Here is a 10,522-nt window from a genome sequence, read left to right as displayed (position 1 = left end):
AAATGATCATAAGCAAGTGGATGGACAAGAGCCAATGTCCATACTTTCTTTTTGGTGGTAGAATCTACAGCAGTGCTGTAATGTAATAAAAATGCAAGCCACATATGTAATTAAAATTTTTCTAGTAGCCACAATGAAAAGTAAAAAGTATAAGCAGACAATAATACAAATATAATCTTCTACATAGATAATTAATGCTACACATTAAAGGAAATATAATTCCAGCAAAGTTTTAAAGTTGTGTTTAATAGAAAAATATTGTGCATGTCTTCAGCTTTTAAGTTTACATTCACATGAATTATAAATTAAATATAATTAAAATCCACTTCCTCAGTCCTACTAGCCACATTCTAAGTATTCAATAGCCATATGTGTCTAGTGGCCCCTATTTTGGACCTGGCAGATACAGAGACTGATGAGATTCACATTTGCTATCTTGGCAAGACTACCTCAGAAGTGGTGTGTGCTCTCTGATCAGGAGGCACATCAAGTCCTGTGTGTCTCTTCTAATAATACTAGCAGCCCTCGGAGTTCAAGGCTTAGATCCATTAACTGATTATGTGGAGTAAAATGGTGATATTCCATGGTCATGTATTATTTAACTGGAACACTTGTATAAAAAGAAACTTCCCTTAAATACTAAATACTGTTTAGTTACTTAGTGGTACCCTCTGTAAAGAAAACTGCAGCTTAATGAGCAATTCCCCAAGCATCCTCTGTGGTCACCAGTTAGTTTCTTTTATTTCTTTTTTTTTTTTTTTCCCCTGTGCTAATATGAATTCAAAGTTTCAAACACATTGAAGTATTTCAATTCATTGCAATATAGTTTTTACTGATACTCCAATTATCCTCTCCTTCAGCAGTGAAAGTGACTTTAAGCTGGCTCCTTCATCCTTTTGATAAGATTCTAATAGTCTTTGAGACCTTTCTTGATATCAATATGACAAGGTGCTTCTGTCTCATCCTGAATATTTTCTGCCCCTGACCTGGACTCAGTCATTTCTCTAAGAATCTCTGGTTTCTTTTTATGCAAAACGTTATTCCCAAATCAAATTGTGTAACCTAAAGATACTCATTGGAATTGGTTTCTTTCTAGGCCTTTCCAGTGGACAGAGCTAGGAAATACATACTCATATTTGTATGTACGTATTCACATATATTCACATTCATAATTCAAATTCAGAACTACAGGCTTTTTATTGAACGTCTTTCATCTGAAACTCTTTTCTCTAATACCAGTATTTTTGTCTTTAAGGACACTGGGAGTAATAGAAATACAATATCTTTTACAGTCTCCTTTGCTTCTTCCCGCATTATATAGACAAAAGAATAAAGAAATACCAACAATGCCAATAATAACACAATTGAGGAAAGCAGTTTTTAAAATTTTGTCACGGTCCTGGGGTGTATATATTGTGTTTTATGGTCTCTTCAGAGAGTTCTTATCCAATATGGTTGTTCCACAAAAGACATACACAGGTTCATTTGTTACGTTGTGTTTTTCAATGTCTAGAGGTGACATTTATAAATTTACTTATTTATTATGTTTGGCTGTGTTGGGTCTTCGTTTCTGTGCGAGGGCTTTCTCCAGTTCCGGCGAGCGGCGGCCACTCTTCATCGCGGTGCGCTGGCCTCTCCCATTGCGGAGCACAGGCTCCAGACGCGCAGGCTCAGTAGTCGTGGCTCACGGGCCTAGCCGCTGCACGGCATGTGGGATCCTCCCAGACCAGGGCTCGAACCCGTGTCCCCTGCATTGGCAGGCAGACTCCCAACCACTGCGCCACCAGGTAAGCCCCGGAAGCCCCTAGAGTTGACATTTAAAAGATTAATTTTATAATGATAAAAAAAAATGAATGTGGTTCCCAACTCAAATCAAACCAAACAAGGCATATTCACTACAGTCTAGCCTTGACTATAAGATCTGCACGTTTCTCAAAGGCCTGGGTGGAGGTGGGTCAGGGATCCCTGCTCTCCCCAGACGCCGGAATCCTTGGCCTTCCTCCTCCTTCTGGCTGAGCTTGGGACGAAAGGACGAGGTTTCCTGGAGTCAAGGTTCAAATGTTAGCCTAAGAGCGGCTTTTCTTGTCCAATTTAGATTTAGGAGTGAGAAATTCTGAATAAAATCGGAACAAAGTGTAATAGGATCAATTAAAATTCGGAATAAAGTAGGGCACCTGAACACAATTCAGTACTTCCCATCCAGGTCTGGAACCATAAGACGCTGTCACCCTGGCTGCTCAGCGACGTCACAGCCCAGCCCCGCGACCATTTACTCACCGTGAGAACCGCGCAGTTAGTTACAAGACGTGCGGTGCGAAGCCCCTCGCGGGGCAGGACTCAGTGGGCGCAGCCTCTGCCTTCCGCCCCCGAGACCCAGGATGACCCGACGAGGGGGTGGCACTGGCTCGGTCGCTGCGCCCCTGGGCGGCGGGGCCGGGGCCTCCGATAACCAGCGACGGGCAGGATCACTAGGGTCCTGCGGGGACGTCGCGGGCTCGTCCCCCCACCTGCCCGCCACATCCGCGTGGAGCGCGCGAACCGCGCCTCTCCGGGACCCGGGAGACGGAAAGCATGTCCCATCTGAGGAGTAAAAAATCCCCTTCTTCTAACTAAACAGAAAGGTCCCACCGAGATTTGAACTCGGATCGCTGGATTCAGAGTCCAGAGTGCTCACCATTACACCATGGAACCCGCCGCCTCCGGCTCCGCTGCTCCTTCTACTGAGCCAGGACGGGCACAGCTCCGCGGGCCCAGGAGCGGCCTCCCGCCGGGCGCTCTCGTCACCCCTCCCCGAGCCCGCTTCCTCCGCGACGCCAGGAGGAACCTGACGCGCCTGCCCTCCGCCGTCTCTTCAGGTTTCTACCTGGTGGAGAAAGACGGAATCTATTCTGGCTGAGCGATAAGAAATGTTTTCAGGGCTTCTCCCCAATCCACCTGCGCGGTGAGCAACCCTAGTGTTTCCCCTTTAAGTAAAATCCCTGCCAGGAAAAACAAAACTTTTTTCCGTTTTTTTCGCAGTTGTCCTCTTCCCGCTCTCTTGGGAGCTTAGAACATCGTCAAACAGCCTTTGATATTTGGGGGGACGATCTTCCCTTGCGATCGCAAGTTGCTGCCGGCTTCGTTGGGGCACAAAATGTTTTTTTTCTTTATTCTTGGCAATTGGATCAGAACCGCAAAAACTTTGATTACATGGTAGCACCACCGCTACGTGTGCGTTGAAAATGCACTAAAAAATTTCATGCAGAAAAACCGTTTATCACACGGCTGAGTACGAAAACGCTCTTACTCAAACCGCCAGAGTTCAAGAAATCACAAAAGGGGGCAGATATGGGAAACTACGCACAAAAAAACCTTGCAAAAACTTCTACTACAACGCAAGTACATAAAGAGAACACAATCACAGAAAACAAATTCTTACGCGTTTTATTCCCCCCAGATGTTTAGCTCTACTATTAAACACCAATTGCGGGGGGAAAGCGCGCACGCAGTCCCCCACTACCACAAATTATGCAGTCGAGTTTCTCCCATTTGGAGAAATCGCAGGCGTCAGCACACTCGCAGTGCAATGAGTGAGCCTCGTCCTGGGAAAACCACCCTCATGATCATGATATCTCCTCTGCCAGGTAAGTATGAGCTATTTTTTCCCCGCCCCCCGTACAGCCTTAGACTCCTACACTGTACACACACGCTCCCTACCCACCCTCCGCCCCCCCCTCCCCTTCCACGCCTCTCAGCCCCTCCAAACGACTCTGCTAATAAAATCCAAGCAACTTCTTTGGAAAACTTCCACAGCCTGGGAAGTGGCTCGCGGGGAATTGTACCCCCGCGCTGCAAGATTTACATAAGCCAAGCCCCATTCCTGACCTCTAAGGCGGCGCCTCTTCTCTAACCCCCGCCCTGTCCCCGCCCTGCCTAGATGACCAATGGGCGGGCCGGCTGCTGAAGGGGGAAGTGACGTCATAACGTCCGCCCACTTCAGGAGCCCACCAAGCCGAGGTAACTCGCCTCTTAACCCTTTATCTGAGATACCAGCGGATTTTGCCAGCCTCCTCGAATTCTTATCTTTTGTCCTGGGTTACACGCCGGGGAAAGGAATTCTGGGATCGTGTGTTACGCTGATCCAAAAATTTTTAAGTAGTAAAGAAGTTGTAAAACAATGGATACAAGTATATATTTATGTATGTGTCTTGTGTATAAACATACAGATTCAGGGTTACATCTCAGAGTGCTACTCGGTGAATTTTCTGTGCACGTCCTTCCTACTTCATTCTCATGGTATCCCAGGGACCATGTTTTTCCTTTCCCCACCATACAGAATACAAGAAATGAAGATTCTGAAAAAGAAGCTGATGACCAAGATAAGGGATAGAAAGATGACGTGTTTGCTTGAAGAGTGAGGTTTGTTTGTTTGTCTGTTTGTTTTCTCTTACTGGGTAAGACTGGGTTAGACCTGAGGGCGGGGAGCGGGGAGACCGCCGAAAGCAGCCAACTTGTGTTTTCAGACCAGAGAGCAATGAGTGGAGTAACTTGATTCTTGAGGGTGCCTTTGGCTTAAGGGGGAAGCTGACTCTTCCGGAGAATCCTGGAGCTGACAGCAAAGGAACTCAGCACCCAGCCAACTTCCAGGAAGAGGCTTCCTTTCTTCCTCCCTGCTTTCCCTCTTTCCCCTCCTTTTCCTCTCTGCAGCCATCAGAAATAAACTCTGGCTCGTTTCATCTGAAACATACTTTATTCAAGGGATAGTAATAGCTCAGAGAATCTCCAGCAAACTGGAGAACCAGGCTATACAAACAGGGAGGAATAAAGAAGGCCAATGGAAGGGAGCACATAGACCAAATGGAAAGGACACTAGTGCCTCCTGCTGAGTGACAGACTCTGTAGCTTTGCACAGGTGACACTACTGGCCCTGGACACTAGACACTGCCAATGGCCCTATGACTTCTGCTGCACCTGGTCGGTGTTAAACTAAGGATCTTGAGGTGGGGAGATTCTTCTGTTGCAGAAAAAATTTCCCCAGGGCCTGCTCCTTGTGTCTCTCAACTCCTGTCAAATGCTGGAGTAGTTGTTGCTGATGGGGATTTGCCAGCTCTTGGTAATAGACCCACATCTTAGCCCCTAGAAAAACTAAGACAGCAAGTGCATGATCCTTAAAAGTTTCAGAATGTGGGAAGTTTCTCATACAAACAAAGGGGGCTCAGATACTAGATTGCCTAGATATGACAAAAGACTCTCCTGTGCCCAACACCCTGCAGCCAGCCCTGTGGGGAGCATTATAAATCCAGTTCTGAAGCCCCTGCTACCCTGTCCCAAACATACACCCGTGCACACCTAATTTTGGATGATGTTAGACGTTTACCCTGAGCACAGGGTGAGGGTTTTGACTCCTTATATGGTGATGGTTGGTATATCACTCAGTATTATTTACATTACCTACACTGAGAATTGAAAAGTTTGAAAGTTCACATTTCTGGGGATAGAGTAATTGTTCTAAAGCCGTGGTAACAAATAGCCACCAGAACTGGGTTTTTTTTTTAAATTAATTAATTAATTAATTAATTAATTAATTAATTATTTTGGCTGTGTTGGGTCTTCGTTTCTGTGCGAGGGCTTTCTCTAGTTGCGGCGAGCGGGGGCCACTCTTCATCGCGGTGCGCGGGCCTCTCACTATCGGGGCAGAACTGGTTTTTAAATCCTCTCTATCTACCAATGTCCACTGTAGGAGTTTCCTGTTGCTATTGTAACACATTACCACACACTTAGTGGCTTAAAACAACACACATTTATTATCTTATGGTTCTGGAGATCAGAAGTCCAAGATGCATCTCACTGGGCTAAAATCAATCTGACAGTGGAGGTGAGGTTCTTTCTGGAGGCTCTAGGGGAGAATCTCTTTCTTTGCATTTTCCAGCCTCTTGAAGATGCCCACATTCTACTCTCATAGCCCCCTTCCATCTTCATAGCCAGTCACAGCTGATCAGGTTATTCTCACAACGCATTATTCTGACACCAAATCTTCTTCCTCCCTCTTTCACTTTATGGACCCTTGTGATTCCATTGGACCCTCCAGGATAATCTCCCCATCTCAAGGTCCTTAATTTAATCACACCTGCAAAGTGTCCTTTGCCATGTCAAGTAACATGTTCACAAATTCCAGGGACCAGGATGTGGACATCTTTGGGGAAACATTATTCTGCCACCACAGCCAGTCTCCTCAGTGAACACATTTCTGCAAACCTATCAGTCAGTGGTGGCCCCTCTCTTCTGAAAGTCAGCCAGGTGAAAGCAACTCAGTCCACTGTCTTTGAGTGTCAGCCAGTCAACAGTTGTGCCCTGTGTTGAGGCATTTGAGTCAGAGAGAGAGAAGGAGAAAGTCTGTGGGGAGAGGAATCTGAGGACCCAGTGCCTGGGAAGTTCCCAGGGACCAGAGCTGAGAGCTGCAAATGCCTTCATGGGAGGAGGAGGCTGGGGAGGGTGTTAGGAATTGAATGTATGTGTCCCACCACCCGCCCCCCACTTCATATCTTGAACCCTAATCCCTGTGGGGCTGTATTTGGAGAAGGGGCCTTTAAGAAAGTAATTAAGATTAAATGAGGTCATAGCCTTGGGACCCTGATCTGATAGGATTAGTGTCCTTAAATGAAGAGAGCTTGGGCTCCTGCCCTACCCCAGCTCAAGCAAGGAGAAAAGGCCATGTGAGGACCCAGCGAGGCATCTGCTATCTACAAGCCAGGAAGAGAGCTCGCGTTGGAAACTGAATTGGCAGGAACTTCCAATCTTGATCTTGGACTTCCAGTCTCCAGAATGTGTGAAAACAGATTTCTGGTTAAGGCACCCGGTCTGTAGTATTTTTTTCTGGAAACCCAAGCTGACTAATACAGATGGTTACTTAGCCATTGGCCTAAGCACCTTCTCCTACATGGTCCTTTCTGGGATCTGCCCCTGTTTTGTTCATTTCCTGTAATTAGCACTCACCACCTGCTTTGCCCTTCTTAAGGCTGATTCATGACTTTGGAATGAAGATTGATCACCTGGTTTAGGATTTCAATAGCATCATTTGCTACATGTAACAATGACCTGCACCAAGGATCTTCTTAGAGTTTCTTTTGAACGAGTTTGACATCTTCCCAAATGTCAACCTAGTGTGACTTGGACAGCTGGACTGAGATTCTGCAGAGTGACCCCATGACCCCATGTGGCCTGCATTTCCTTTTCTCATGAGAGATTTCCGTGCTTTGGACTCTCCAGACCCACAGACCAGGGTTTGGCTGCTGGTGAGGAATCTGTGCCTAGCTCTGGGGAAACCTAGGGAAAAAGGAAAGAATCCCCAGAATCAGGGCACGGGAGGGGGCAGGGGCTGAGAGGCTGTTCTTCTGTGACTAAAGGAGTTTGGAGGATGAGAGAGGAGGCTGGGGTGTGTGTGTGTGTCCAGCATGAGGTCAGGGGAAGTTCAAGAGAGGGCAGCTGCCATTCTGGGACCAGAGACTAGAACCTCCATGGCATTCACGCTCTGGTCATCGTCCTCCTTATTCATCCTCAGCTTCCGCCTTCTCCTTCCTCGCCGTCCTCCCCTATCCTCTCCCCAGGCTTTTTTTGTTCCCACCCCTCCTCCTTGTCCCCGCTCCTCTTGTTCCCATCCTCCCCATCCCTTCCCCCCACAAAGCAGGCCAACATGGGAAGGGGCTGCCCCAGTCCGAGAGGACGATGAGGGAGTATTTTCCACCAGCCTGAGAAACACGGATACATTTCTCTCTGGTCAGAACCTGGTATGGAGGAGACAGAGCAAGATGCTGCCTCAGGAGCTCATCCTCCACAGCCAACCCAGGCAGCACGGGCCTTAGGCCGACCCCGGGGACGTGTGACCAAAAGTCAGGAACCTCTGGACATGGATTGCTGACATCTGGTCCACAAGATTCCAGACAAGTTAATATCTTGGTGCCTGCCTTCTTTACAAGGCAAGTTCCAAGGGAAGGACTGTAGCTCCCCTTCCTAGCCGCCTGGCGAAGGCGCACAAGGATCCCTCTGTTCATGCAAGGGTAGGTCTGAGAAAACCCTCCCATCTGTTCCATGGAGATCAGCTGAAAGTTCATAGTCAGAAGTTAGTGGGGTCCCAGGTGCACCGACTCCACCACCACCTTCACCTCCTCCACCACGCACTCTTTGTCTCGGATGAGATTTCTACCATCAGAGTCAGGCTTGGAGGGGGGAAAAAGCTACATTTTGGGAAAAAAAAAATCTAAAGAGACTAGTACTTGTGCAATTTTATGGACAGCAGTGAAGCACTTCTAGGGTTCTAAGCTGACTTTATCTTGATTCACTGGTCTAGATTGTGCCTTCAGGTAGTGTCTTATTTTAACTAAACTTTGTTGAAATTAGAGAAGTTCTTTTTTTCATAGTTCCAATATTAGTTGGCATCTGAGTTAATAGTTTCGTGACCAGCAGAATAATACTGTCTCCCCCCGGATGTCCCTGCTGTAATTCCCCCAACCTGTTCATATATTACACCACATAGGAAAGGAAACTTTGCAGATGTGATTAGGGTAAAGACCTTGTGATGAGATTATCTTGGACCATTCAGGTGGGCCCCGTGAAATTACATGGGGCCTTAGACTTGAGAGACAGAAAAGGTCAAAATGGTGTGAAATTAGAAGGACTTTACCTGCTGTTCTGGTTTTGAAGTTGTAGGAAGGAGTCAAAAGCCAGGGAATGTGGGAGGCCTCTAAAAACTTTTTAGGAAAGCAAGGAAAGAGATTATCCCTTACAGCCTCCAGAAGGTAAGGCAGTTGTGTTGACTCCTTGATTTTAGTCCAGTGAGATCTTTGTTGGACTCCTAACCTACAGAAGTGTAATATAATAAAAGTGTGTTCTTTTAAGACACTAAAGTTATGGTCACTTGTTACAGCAGAAATAGAAAACCAATTCAGTAAGTGCCTAGCATATTCACTTTAGCAGTAATAAGATCTGGAGGATATAATAAACCCTGTATAAATTCTGCAGGTTGTTTGCCTGTCTTAGGTTGACAGATCAAGAGATATTTATACGTTTGGGCTTCCCTGGTGGCACAGTGGTTAAGAATCTGCCTGCCAATGCAGGGAACACCGGTTCGAGCCCTGGTCCGGGAAGATCCCACATGCCGCGGAGCAACTAAGTTCGTGTGCCACAACTAATGAGCCTGTGCTATAGAGCCCGCAAGCCACAACTACTGAAGCCCGTGCGCCTAGAGCCCATGCTCTGCAACAAGAGAAGCCACCGCATTGAGAAGTCCTGGCACCGCAATGAAGAGTAGCCCCTGCTCGCCGCAACTAGAGAAAGCCTGCGTGTAGCGACGAAGACCCAATGCAGCCAAAAATAAATAAGTAAAATAAATAAATAAAATAAATTTATTAAAAGAAGAGAGGTTTGTACATGTTTGAAGCATTACAGTAGGTACCTGCCGTCTTTCTTCCTTTCCATTTTTTTCCTAAAGTGCTCTCACCCTATTTCCTGCACAGGACCTGACATGGTTCTCATTTGAATTATGGCAAATTGGAAGACATTGGTGGTCATGCAGGTTGATTTATTTTTAAGAATGAGTTCTGTTTCTGACATATAGAGGAAAAGAATGTAATTTCTGGAAAGTTGAATATTGGAGAATCTTCCATTCCAAAGATACATTTTTTGCAACTTTTTTAATAGGGTAAAGAACTACATTTCAAAGGGTGAAACACAAGAATGGCTATTGGGAATTTTCCCCCATAAGTAATTTGTGACTTGATCCTGACCAGCTCTGAGATCTGTATGATTCATGTTGTTGCTTTCATAAATGTTATGTCCATAAAATGAAGTTCTTAGAAGCAATGTTTGAGTTCTCCAGTGGATTTAGGAAGAATTGCTGGGATGCTTGAATAACCGTGGAGCAAGAGGCCCTCAAATTTTCCTACTTTGTCTTTAAGTAATACTCCATAGTTTGGCCAACTTTTCATCCATTCTGCTGATTCTGTCAGTGAGTTCCTCTTTATTGACAGCCAAAGGCACTCATGGAAAATGCTTAAACAACCAAGTGTAAAAGCAGAAGTTGAGGTCACTCCATCTACTGTGAAAGTGGGGCATGTCTCTATCTCAGACCTGAGTCTGTTGATGAATACGTTTGTTATTGTTGTTGGTGGTTGTGATCATGGTTGAATTTGTTGTGTTGTTGTTTGTTTTAATTTACTACTGCCTCTAGGGTATAATTGTGGAATGATAGCTTTATTTTAATTCTGGAATGCAAAAGAACATAACTAAGGTCTTTTCCCAAAGGAAGATCTTAAGATCATTATGTCAACATTTACGGTGTGACTTAAACACTTTTCAATTAAAGCTTCTTAATTAAAGGAAAAGAAATGAATTTATAATTTTGAATGAATTTATAATTCAGTGTTATAGAGCAATGTGTTTTAAACTGTGATCTGTCGCCCACCTGCATCAGAAACATCTGTTTGTATTTATATGAAATATGTAGACTCTAGAGCCCCACACCAATGAAATCTCTTGGGATTGGAGCCCA

General features: G+C 45.6%; 2 long non-coding RNA genes and 2 other non-coding genes across 5 annotated transcripts; 1 reads left to right on the top strand and 3 right to left on the bottom strand.

Annotated features, from left to right (window-relative positions):
* Positions 1–1,172: 1,172 nt before the first annotated feature.
* Positions 1,173–3,019, bottom strand: LOC132369458 (uncharacterized). The gene is made up of 2 exons (XR_009504433.1): positions 2,675–3,019; positions 1,173–1,804 (listed from the first exon to the last, which is right to left on the bottom strand). It is a non-coding gene; the product is annotated as an uncharacterized LOC132369458 (long non-coding RNA).
* On the top strand, positions 1,690–9,389 carry LOC132369442 (uncharacterized). Of its 2 annotated transcripts, XR_009504427.1 has the most exons (4): positions 1,690–1,787; positions 2,618–3,623; positions 4,316–4,398; positions 9,090–9,389. It is a non-coding gene; the product is annotated as an uncharacterized LOC132369442 (long non-coding RNA). The 2 variants fall into 2 exon arrangements; XR_009504421.1 differs by lacking the exons at positions 1,690–1,787; positions 2,618–3,623 and adding an exon at positions 3,960–3,996.
* On the bottom strand, positions 2,620–2,691 carry TRNAQ-CUG (transfer RNA glutamine (anticodon CUG)). Its single transcript has one exon. It is a non-coding gene; the product is annotated as a tRNA-Gln (tRNA).
* On the bottom strand, positions 3,468–3,631 carry LOC132354748 (U1 spliceosomal RNA). Its single transcript, XR_009499389.1, has one exon. It is a non-coding gene; the product is annotated as a U1 spliceosomal RNA (small nuclear RNA).
* Positions 9,390–10,522: the final 1,133 nt, after the last annotated feature.

Source organism: Balaenoptera ricei, chromosome 1 (assembly GCF_028023285.1).
Source record: "Balaenoptera ricei isolate mBalRic1 chromosome 1, mBalRic1.hap2, whole genome shotgun sequence".
In the NCBI taxonomy this organism is placed as follows: Eukaryota; Metazoa; Chordata; class Mammalia; order Artiodactyla; family Balaenopteridae; genus Balaenoptera; species Balaenoptera ricei.
The sequence above is the reverse complement of the archived record's forward strand: the minus strand, read 5'-3'. Positions and strand labels throughout refer to the sequence as shown.